Below are 11,494 nucleotides of genomic sequence, written 5' to 3'. Positions count from 1 at the left end.
TTTGCGCAGGTGCCGTGAGACCGGACAGCGGACAGGACAGTTTTCAGGGCATCGGTCCCGTGTGTCACAGCACCGCAGTCCGCTACCTGGCGGAGGTGGTGCTGATTTAAATGTTTGAATCTGCCAAGTAGCTGCAGCCGCCGGATCAATGCGGTAAAGTATCGTAACGCGCTGGAATTGATTATTCACTCGCTACCGCTCAAAGTTTGATATGAAGTTAGAAAAAGCGAAAGGTGTTAAACTGATCCCGTCCGCTGGACGCTGCAGTAGCTGTGTGTGAGCAGCAGGTGGCAGCAGACACTTGAATTGGCCTGGATGTGCTTCCGCCTCGCCTCTACTCTCCTGACTCGCAGCCGATTCACCGGGTGATGCTGAGGTTGCGGGTTTGAATCCCGCCGGGTTTTTTCCATGTTGACTCCAACAGACGAAGACGTGTGAATGAATTCAAACGACCTGAGTGAACGAGCCAATGAAAACGGTAGACAGTGGTTTTAGAGTGTGTAGTGGCGTAGGAAGTCCTCGGCTCCTCCGCTCAGGTAAAAGTACTAATACCACACTGGAACTATACTCAAGTAGCAGTAGTAATATTATGTCTGTGCTGAGGTGCTACAGGCCAAACATGATCTGAAGAAGTCGTTCATACTTTGCTTCGTACAAAAGTGAAATAGTTTGTTTTGGATTTTGGTGGCTGGAGGTCAGAGAGAAGATGGACGGACGGAGGGAGGGATGGATGTTCTCTCCTGAGATTCTGTTAAACGAGTGGAAACTGTTTGACCAAACGGAGCGAAAGAACAAGAAAGAAAAGAACGAAGGAAACGAGGGAGTGAAGGTCAGCAGAGTGCTAAATGTTGTTTTAGATGAAGTCTGGTCCCTCGGGCCCTCCACACCTCCACACACATCCCTCCCCCCGCCCCCCCAGACTTGTTTCATATTATCTTGATGTTAAAGGATTCTGAGCGGAAAATATTCGTCCCTGAGGCCCAGAACCACCGAAACTGCTTCATCTGCTCCTCCTCTGCTTTAAGACCAGGATCTGCTGATCTGCTTTATTTTTATCGAACAGGCTGGAGGGACCGATGGGGACACAGAGACTAGAAGACTGCAGGACCACCGAACCTTTAACCCGACATGATGGACTCACCAAGGACCACAGGTGGGTCACTGAGCGGGCCTACCAGGCTCAGGACCAGGGGCCCGGGACGTCTGGGGGCCCCTGGCCATGTAGACCAGGTCCTTCAGGGAGGGGGATTCAGAGAGGATGTGGGTTAATTCTCCTGGGAATCAGGAACTTAATGTTTCCCGTTCATTTACTAAAAAGTATCAGTTTATCACGGATGTATTCGATCTGTGAGAGTTTCCATGATGGTCGGGTCACAGTTGAAACATGGGCACGGAACAAACGGGACAGGACACACGGCTCCGCGTTACACAGACGCAGTAGCGGCAGAGCTCGGCGGTTGGGTCTGGTTCCTCCGGGCTAAAAGCCTCTGAACGGACGACGTCGGTCGCTGACGTCCGTCAGCAAGAAGACAGGAAATCTCTCACCCATCAGAGTCGAGCCCCTGCTCCTGGGTCAGTCCGTCGATTTCGCACCTTCCATTTACCGCGTTGAACCTGGTGAATGATTTGTCACTGAGTTACAACCTCAGTCCAAGAGATCAGGTCGGGGTGGACGGTGTAAAGGTCAGAGGTCACGTCCTCAGTCCACCTGCTGTTGGTTTAGACACTAAAACACTGGGGTTCAGGTCCAGGAAAGACAGAGGTTTTGGCGGAACTCGTCCTGTCGCGTCCACTTCTTAATATTTGACCGCGAAGACCGGAATCTCTCCTGAACCTGGACCCGGAGCTGAAATGGGCAGGTAATGGTGACTGTTGTGGATCTGAGTGTCTGGGAGGCCCGTGCGTCCGGCACCACCCCTGCATTCGGTTGTTTTCAGTGAAAACTGTGAAATGTTCCTTTTCTGTCTCCTCTCTCTGTTCCTGCTGTTGCCGTCGGCGTGGAAACATCCCGATAGAAAACCGTGTCAGAAATCAAAAAACCAAACATTAAACATGAAAAATGAAGTGTGACTGTCAGATTAAAGGCTTCTTCACCTCCTGAGTGACATTTCAGGGGCTTTTATTTTGCTGAGCAGAGACGTTATTCTTCTAGTCGTCGACTTTGTTCTCGTTTCTGTCCGATTAATTCTTTATGAGGCAGAACTGGGAACAAAAAAAGAGACAAAGTTCTGAATATATCAGCAGCACGACGACAGATCTCGGTTGCTCTTTTATGTTCTGAATTTCTTCTTCTTCTGCTGCTTTAAAACTTGATGAAACCAAAGAGTGAAGACAGTTTATTTTCTTACACGTTCACACTTTCCAGCGTCACTCTGCATTATTCTCCTCATGCTGTTTGGTTCCACCTTTTTAAAAGGAACTCGGCAGTTTTCTAGGGACACCCAACTCAGTCCACGGAGGAGGGCGTTCGTGGTGAGTTTCAGGTGTGTCTGCTATTTTGTCCACCCCATTAACGTGAGCGAGGGCAGGCTAAGCCTCCGACACACCTGTGTGTATGACGTAATACAGCTCAGGTGAAGCCACACGTCTCTGAACCGGGTTCAACACAAACAACATCAGAACCATCACGATGGAGGATTATTGAACCATAAAATATGCAAATCTGAAAGGTGAAAAAAGAAATGCATCAGATACCTGAAGTGGATCTGACTGGATCAGGTCTGAGATGGACTTTACTGTGTGACCGGGATCATTCGTTGTATAGTTTGATTTGCTCTCAGTTTCTGGTCAGTGTGTGAAAACACACCGCGTGTCAGTAACACACACACACTCATTCTCTCAGGTTCACTCCCTCCATTAATTGGTTCCCTCGGCAACCGCTCCGATGAAATATTAACTTTAACGGCCTTTACACTTTTATTGATTTCTGCCTGACTGACAGCTGACAGAGACAGAGTGTGTGTGTTACAGTGTGTGTGTGTGTGTCTGTGTTTAGTTAAAAACAGCTGTGACCTGCCATGAACCCCCCCCCCCCCCGCGACAGGTGTGTGTTCACCTGCTCAGATGTTTTCTGTACCTTTGCTTGGAAGGTTGATGAGACTGATCAGAGGTCAGATTTTAGACTAAAAGACAGACACAAGATTACAGTGTGTGTGTGTGTGTGTGTGTGTGTGTGCGTGCGGTCGGGTTTCATGTCAGTTTGATTGACAGGTCTGACAGCTGTATGATTGATTACCCTCCAACCAGCCAGAGCCTGACATGTAGACCCTCAACACTGTGTGTGTGTGTGTGTGTGTGTGTGTGTGTGTGTGTGTGTGTGTGTGTGTGTGTGTGTGTCAGCAGACTGTGAAGTCTCTATTACGGGGGGCGGGGCCAGAGGTCAGACGTCCCGCCCACACAGAGCTGCAGTCTGACAATGAAGAGAAAGAGGATTACATCTGTTAAATACTTCATAAATGATCGAATTTGGACCGAGCACGGGTCGGACCCACGAGGTGGAGGAGGTACTCAGACCCCGTACTGAAGTACAAGTACCAGTACAACAATCTAAGGCTTTTCACCGATGATATTTAGTGAAATATCGATCATTTGATCAGTTATTGAAACGAAACGTGAGAAGTTTAGAGGAGAAATGACTGAAACGTGACGAGGAGACAACTCGAACTGATTTTATGTGATTGGTCACCAGAATGTTGGGAACAAATTGTTTTTGGAGTCAAACAACAATTTGGTTGACTGATTCTGACACACACACACACACACACACACACACACACACACACACACACACACACACACACACACACACACACACACACACACACACACACACACACACACACACACACACACACACACACACAAAATAAGAACAGCAAGTTCACCTCAAAGTCATACCGAAAAAAACTTTGTGAAAAAAGAAGAAAGAAGTTGCTTCGGAGTTCCCCCGAGCAAGGCACTGAACCAATTAAAGCTTCAGACCGTGGTTGTCATGGTAACCAAGTGATGCTCGTTAGGAGGAGCGGCTTCCCGTCATTATTCAAGTGTCACTGGTCATCAGACTGAATCTGAGAGGAGAGGAAGAAACAGAGAGAGAGGAGGAGGAGGAGAGATGAAGGTTGTCATTGATTTTCTGTCAGTTTGCAGCAGAGAGAATAAAGAAATGCTGTTTGGCCAAAATGTTCAAATAATGTCCCAGAGGAGGGGGGGGGGGGTGTGGAGGGAGGGGGAGGGTGTGTGTATGGAGGGAGGGGGAGGGTGTGTGTGTGTGGAGGGAGGGGGAGGGTGTGTGTATGGAGGGAGGGGGAGGGTGTGTGTGTGTGTATGGAGGGAGGGGGAGGGTGTGTGTGTGTGGAGGGAGGGGGAGGGTGTGTGTGTGTGGAGGGGGGGGGCTATGTGTGTGTGTGTGGAGGGAGGGGGAGGGTGTGTGTGTGTGTGTGGAGGGAGGGTGTGTGTGTGTGTGTGTGTGTGTGTGTGTGTCCAATCACAAACAGCCACAAACAGAAACATGAGAGCAGGAAACAACAGAGGAGTGTGTGTGTTTCATGTGATTCCCCGTTAAAGTTAATGAGACTTAACTGAAGTTAATTGAAGTGAATTGATTGGCTCGTTACGGGTGGCGGCCCATCAGGGATCATCATGGTCTGAAGCCCCGCCCCCTCCGTAAACTGCCCCCAGTGAATCATTTGAGACCAAACGTTCTGTTGAGTCTTTTATCTTAATGTGTTTCCATCCGGTTCCAGTTTAAACTAAAGTACAACTAGAGTGTGTCAGTGACCTTCACTCCGAGCTGCAGCTCTGGAAACTAACTGGGAACCTGTGAAGATGAATGTAGACCGAAAACAAACTCGTGAGTTTCCTGTGAGAGGAGGAATGTTTGTTAGGAAACGCTGCTCATTTCGCCACGGAACAAAATCCGCTCTGCTCATGTCGTCCGGCAACTTTTTCATTTTCGTCTGTTTGAAATTCCAGTGGAGATCTGAAAGCTTCAAAGATACCGACTATGTTAAAAAGGTGGAGAATTAAACGAGAGAGAGAGAAAATCGAGAGGTTGATATGAAGATGCTGTGGGAGGAAGAAAAACCACAGAGAGCAAAAGTTTATTACAACAATATAACAAATTAAAACGTTTGGAAAAGAACATTTGCAGCTTACACAAAAAAATCCGAAAAGACTGTTTTTTACATCAAATATGTTTTATACCGTAAATAAAGACGATGAAGAGTCGAACTTGACGGTAAATCTACAAACTGATGATGTGACTGTGCTTCACTGCTTCATAGTAACAGTTTAAAATCTCTTTGACTTATAGAGCGCTGATCTTCATGGTCAACTCAGCTCTGAAAGCAGGTGAAAACTCAGCCTGCAGCTCATGTGTCTGTCAGGTCTAGTACTCCTCTTGTCCTGTTGGGGGAGCTGTGGTTCCACAAATAACACAGTACTACTGCAGTAATACTGCATGAGTACAGAAGTGCTGTCGTACTGCTGACGAGGATGTTTGTAGACCAGATATCAAACTGATCCGTTTCTGTTCAGCTGAAAATACAAATCTAAACGGTCACTTGTATTTGATCTGCCTGATCGTCGGCTGAGACGTTTCTCACCTGAGAAGCAGATTCACCTTAAACCACAGAAGAAGATTAGTCAGTCGCTGCACATCATGGGAATGCATCGGATCAATTAAAAACAAGGAAAACGCGACACGTAACACAGAATAAAACGAGATCGAAATAAGAAGTGAGGCCAGAAATTCAGTTACAGTTGCTCCCAAATCAATAAAGGACAAATCCTAATCCAACCGATGTCTGTGTTATTTAGGTGTTAAATTATTGATCAAATCAGAAGAGTTTCCGTTAAGAGGATCAACACACTTTTCCTCCTGAATGAGGTCAGATCTGAGCTACAAAGACAAAGCCTCAACAGTCTCGCTGGCCTCTGTCGCCCCCGCGCTCGTCTTCTCAGGCGCAGCCTCCTCACTACAGCCGCTCAAAAACTCTGAGGAGGATCTGAGACTTTATCGTCAACGCGACTCGATCACAGACTCAGACGGACACGTTGAGTCGCCTGCTGCGGACGCGTCCCCCACCGATTCGGTTTAGGTGTCACCGAAACGTCGTCTCCGCCTGGACGGTGTTCGGAGGAGGGGAGGAGGACGGGGGGAGGGGGAGGAGGAGGGAGGAGGAGGTGGAGGAGGTGGAGGAGGAGGAGAGGAGGGGAGAAGGAGGTGGAGGAGAGGAGGTAGAGGAGGAGGGGAGAAGGAGGTGGAGGAGGGAGAGGAAGAAGGGAGTAGGAGGGGAGGAGGTACAGGAGGAGGGGAGGAGGAGGTGGAGGAGGGAGAGGAGGAGGGGAGGAGGAAAGTGTGCACTGGAAAAATCTCCCTGTTTGTGACACAGAGACGACCAGAGACAAACGGGTCCTGAGTGGACGTTGGTTCGATTTAAAGGTTCACGAGATAAAGAGACTGAGAAACACTGTTCAACCGTCGTCTCCTCCCAACCGTTGTCTCCTCCCAAACGTCGTCTCCTCCACACCGTCGTCTCCTCCCAACCGTCGTCTCCTCCCAAACGTCGTCTCCTCCCAACCGTCGTCTCCTCCCAACCGTCGTCTCCTCCCAACCGTCGTCTCCTCCCAACCGTCGTCTCCTCCCAACCGTCGTCTCCTCCCAAAGGTCGTCTCCTCCCAACTGTCGTCTCCTCCCAACCGTTGTCTCCTCCCAACCGTTGTCTCCCCCCAACCGTCGTCTCCTCCCAGCCGTCGTCTCCCCCCAACCGTCGTCTCCTCCCAGCACTCGTCTCCTCCCAACCGTCGTCTCCTCCCAGCCGTCGTCTCCCCCCAACCGTCGTCTCCTCCCAGCCGTCGTCTCCCCCCAACCGTCGTCTCCTCCCAACACTCGTCTCCTCCCAACCGTCGTCTCCTCCCAACCGTTGTCTCCTCCCAACCGTCGTCTCCTCCCAAAGGTCGTCTCCTCCCAACTGTCGTCTCCTCCCAAAAGTCGTCTCCTCCCAACCGTTGTCTCCTCCCAACCGTTGTCTCCCCCCAACCGTCGTCTCCTCCCGACCGTCGTCTCCCCCCAACCGTCGTCTCCTCCCGACCGTCGTCTCCTCCCAACCGTCGTCTCCTCCCAAAGGTCGTCTCCTCCCAACTGTCGTCTCCTCCCAAAAGTCGTCTCCTCCCAACCGTTGTCTCCTCCCAACCGTTGTCTCCTCCCAACCGTCGTCTCCTCCTCTCCCCCCAACCGTCGTCTCCTCCCAGCACTCGTCTCCTCCCAACCGTCGTCTCCTCCCAGCCGTCGTCTCCCCCCAGCCGTCGTCTCCTCCCAGCCGTCTCCCCCAACCGTCGTCTCCCCCCAACCGTCGTCTCCTCCCAGCACTCGTCTCCTCCACACCGTCGTCTCCTCCCAAACGTCGTCTCCTCCCAGCCGTCGTCTCCCCCCAACCGTCGTCTCCCCCCAACCGTCGTCTCCTCCCAACACTCGTCTCCTCCCAACCGTCGTCTCCCCCCAACCGTCGTCTCCTCCCAGCACTCGTCTCCTCCACACCGTCGTCTCCTCCCAAACGTCGTCTCCTCCCAACCGTCGTCTCCCCCCAACCGTCGTCTCCCCCCAACCGTCGTCTCCTCCCAACCGTCGTCTCCTCCCAACCGTGGTCCATACGACTGTTAAAAAACAACACATGGACAGTTTTGTGACCTGCCGCTGCTCTGGTTCAGGTTTAGGAACTAAAACTACCGGGTCAGGGTTGGTACCAGAGGGTGGTCAGACTGGTGGTCAGACCATCATCCCTGGTGTCAACGCTGCGGTTCGTCTCCTCTTGTATCAGCGTCGGGACAAACTTCAGTCTCGTATAGAATAAATATCCACATCTGATGGAAAGATCGTTGGGATATTTATTGATCGCATTCGTCTTCGCAACCTGAGTCTAAAACAGCTGATACGACAAAAAACTTAACCGACTTAACTGAGAGAGGTCATGACACACACACACACACACACAGTCGGGTTGAGTTGTGTCAACAGAAAGAAGAAGTTTGTCACTTTGGCTTTTAGAAAGAAAAATAAAACAGATGCAGTGACACGAAGAGACACTGGACGAGTCCCATAGGAAACAATACTCTCCCTCTCATTCTTTCGGGGTCATGTGATGTCGTCCTTGGATACCCCTCTGAGAGATGCAGTATGTAAATCTGTTTCTACGGTGACACTGTCATAGCAAACACACGCGAAGTGTCATAGCTGTGCGTGTGCGTGTGTGTGTGATGAGCATGCGAAGACCTGAACACTGGAAAAATTAAGAAACAAACTAAAACCGCAAACAAATAAACTAAAAGCTGCAAAAAGGCTAAAAGACACCATCAAGCTACAAAACACTGGAAAATGTTTCAAGAAATATTTATTAAAAAAACCTACAAAAAGCTGCATAAACTACAGTAAAGCTACAAACGCCCACAGCAAAAAAACACAGACAGGATACGAACCATCATCTCCGGTGTCACGGGTCGGTTTAAATGTCTTCATCACCTAAAAAACTAGCAGAAGCTAAAGAAAGCTGTAAAAACCTACAAAGAGCCACACGAACCACCACAAATAACAACAAACGATACAAAACCCACAATAACGTTGAAAGAAAAAAAAATCTACAAAAAACGACGTCAACAAACACAAACCAAGAACGAATTTAAACAAAACTGGAGCCGAAAAACCTACAAAAGCCTGAGAAAAAGTTTTAGCAGTTCTCAGGTTTCAGGTTCATATTTCGATTTTTTTCGGTTTCTGGCTGCATCTACTGCAGCCACTTCACCTTGAAAAGACATCAGAGAGGCCCTGGAATAATCTGGAGGATCCTGGAGAATCCTGGAAGTGTTGTGAGCTGAGGGACCGGGATCGGTTTGAGTCCAGACCGTCAGAACAAAGAACAAAGAGCTCGATGAGGCCGGAGCTGATCCAGAGCCAGTTTATCAGAGAGGACAAAGTGGAGCTCTGGGACTCAGGGGCTGGAACACTCACACACACACACACACACACACACACACACACACACACGCACGGAGCATGTGTAATGAAGTATCCTCAGACACAGAGTCTCTACGTTCATCGTATAGATTTTAGTTACAACGAAGTAAAATGAAACCCGAGCTGAGATTCTGCTTCTGTGTTTCGTTTTGTTTTGAAAGTAGAAACCGGTTTGAAAAGTGGAGACATTTTAGCCAAGTGAAGATCTTTACATTTTCTGTGTAATGGTGTGGACTGGTTTACGGGACATTTTTGTCGAGTGGGGACGTCGTTGCAAAGTGGTTTTACGATAACATGAACTTTTAACCTTAGAACAAGGTTGAGGATGGTCCTCAAACATATACAAGTACAAACGTGTGTTTGTTAGTCTCTGTGTGTGTGTTTGTTAGTCTCTGTGTGTGTGTGTGTATGTGTGTGTGTGTGTGTGTGTGTGTGTGTGTGTGTGTGTGTGTGTGTGTGTGTACCTACTTATGCTGAATATTCTGGAGGGAATTAATCTACATGTTCAGAGGGATGATGGAGGGATGATGGAGATGTGGAGCCAACAGATCAGATTATAATCCTCTGAGGGGATATCTGGGGAGTAGGAGGTGGAGGAGGAGGTAGGGAAGGAGAGGAGGAGGTGGAGGAGGTGATGAGGAGGTAGGGAAGGAGAGGAGGAGGTGGAGGAGGACATGAGGATGTAGGGAAAGAGAGGAGGAGGTAGGGAAGGAGAGGAGGAGGTAGGGAAGGAGATGGGGGGGGTGATGAGGAGGTAGGAAAGGAGAGGAAGAGGTGGAGGAGGGGAAGAGGAAGTAGGGAAGGAGAGGAGGAGGTAGGAAAGGAGATGAGGATGTAGGGAAGGAGAGGGGGAAATGATGTTGAGTCTCAGTGTTTTTGTCATGAATGTGCTGAATGTGCAGTTTGTTTGTAATGAACGTAAAGCAGAAGCAATTAACACTCACAACTGAAATGAAGAAAATGAAAAAAACAGCTGGATTGCAATTTGTCCTTTAATGCGATGTTTGTCTGACACGATGTGTGTGTGTGTGGGCGGTGTGTCTCCAGGGTAACGTGTTCCTAATTAAACAGTGATGACTTTCCATAATTTTATGACAATTGGAAAAACACCAACACACACAGAATGAAAGGATGAATTGTGAGAAGTTTCAGCAGAAGGTGAATTATTTTTCCTTACGGCGTCGAAACTTTAAGTTCGTCAACATGTCCCTGTCGGGGGCTTCGTCCCGTCTTTACTGTCGCTCACAGTCGTTGGAAACGCTCACAACAAAGAGCAAAACAACATTTGTCGTGTAAAGCCGCGCGTTCACCGAACATCTCGTCATCAGTCGGGATCAGTCTGTCGGTTTCAAGTCGGGTCAGGTTAAGGGATGTTGAAAAGGGGGGCGTTTTTCTGTGTCGGAGACAGATTTGAAGTGCGGGGACATTTTTGTGCAGCGAGGACATGTGAGGACGAGTGTTTGACACATTGTTTTGTGTGAGTCCACGTGTCCCTGAATCTCTACGACGGAGGAGACACGCGGTGGACACATTTATGGGAAATGCATAATTGTGGATCCTGATCGCGTGGCGAACCGGATCGTCTCCAGATGCGGCCCGGAGGACCTGATCACATTCTGATTGCCGATCCGAGTACAGGTCGCGGGTCAGCGTCTGAAACTCTCATTTGAACAGTGCGATCTGAAACTGCCCGTTCATCCTCACGCGGTCCTGCCGCTTCATCGGTCAATAAACCGCGCGGCCCGGGCTCTGGTGAGTCCAGGTGTCGCGGCGTAAGCGGACCGACCGACTCTAAACCGCCGAGCTCCCTCCGCAGGTCAGAGATCGGCTGTTAATGAGCAAACGTTTGACTGAACTCTGAGTTCGGGTTCACTTCCTCAGGCAAATGAATTCTATCGACTGCTGTTGGTGAGTATCTGTCTCCTCTCTGTGAGGTCGCAGGTCGTGCCGGTAATAAACAACTTCACACTCATGAACGAACTGAGAGCTTCCTCCCGCCGGATGAGCCGACGCCGACTCTTCGTTCCTTGAATCAGACTGCGCAGAGGCAGCGTTTGACACGACCGAACCTCTGGCTCGATAATTAATTCGCATGACGTAATACGATACAGTCAGACCCGAACGCCTTAACACCTCCCTCCACACGCCTCGCTGTGTTTCACATCGATTAAACCTGTTCAATATCAGAGGAGGTTCGGTGTGTGCTCAGCGCCCGGGTCACTTTCGGATTCTCCGAGGTCACCGAGCTCTGGGCTAAGGAGAGAAGAAGAAGACGACGAGAGGTAATTAATGACCCACGGAGAGGAGGAAGTCGTTTAAAGGAGGCTGAAAGCCGCCAACTGAAGAGCGAAGCCTCCCGCTCCTCTTCTCTTGTCTCATCTCCTGCATCGCCACCACCGAGGAAGGGATTAGAGCCCGGATCCGTTGTCTGAGGATATTTAAGTGTAAAGCAGCATCACTAGTCCTGACACTAAACCCAGGACTTTG

Source organism: Xiphias gladius, chromosome 9, assembly GCF_016859285.1.
Source record: "Xiphias gladius isolate SHS-SW01 ecotype Sanya breed wild chromosome 9, ASM1685928v1, whole genome shotgun sequence".
NCBI lineage: Eukaryota > Metazoa > Chordata > Actinopteri > Istiophoriformes > Xiphiidae > Xiphias > Xiphias gladius.
The sequence above is the reverse complement of the archived record's forward strand: the minus strand, read 5'-3'. Positions refer to the sequence as shown.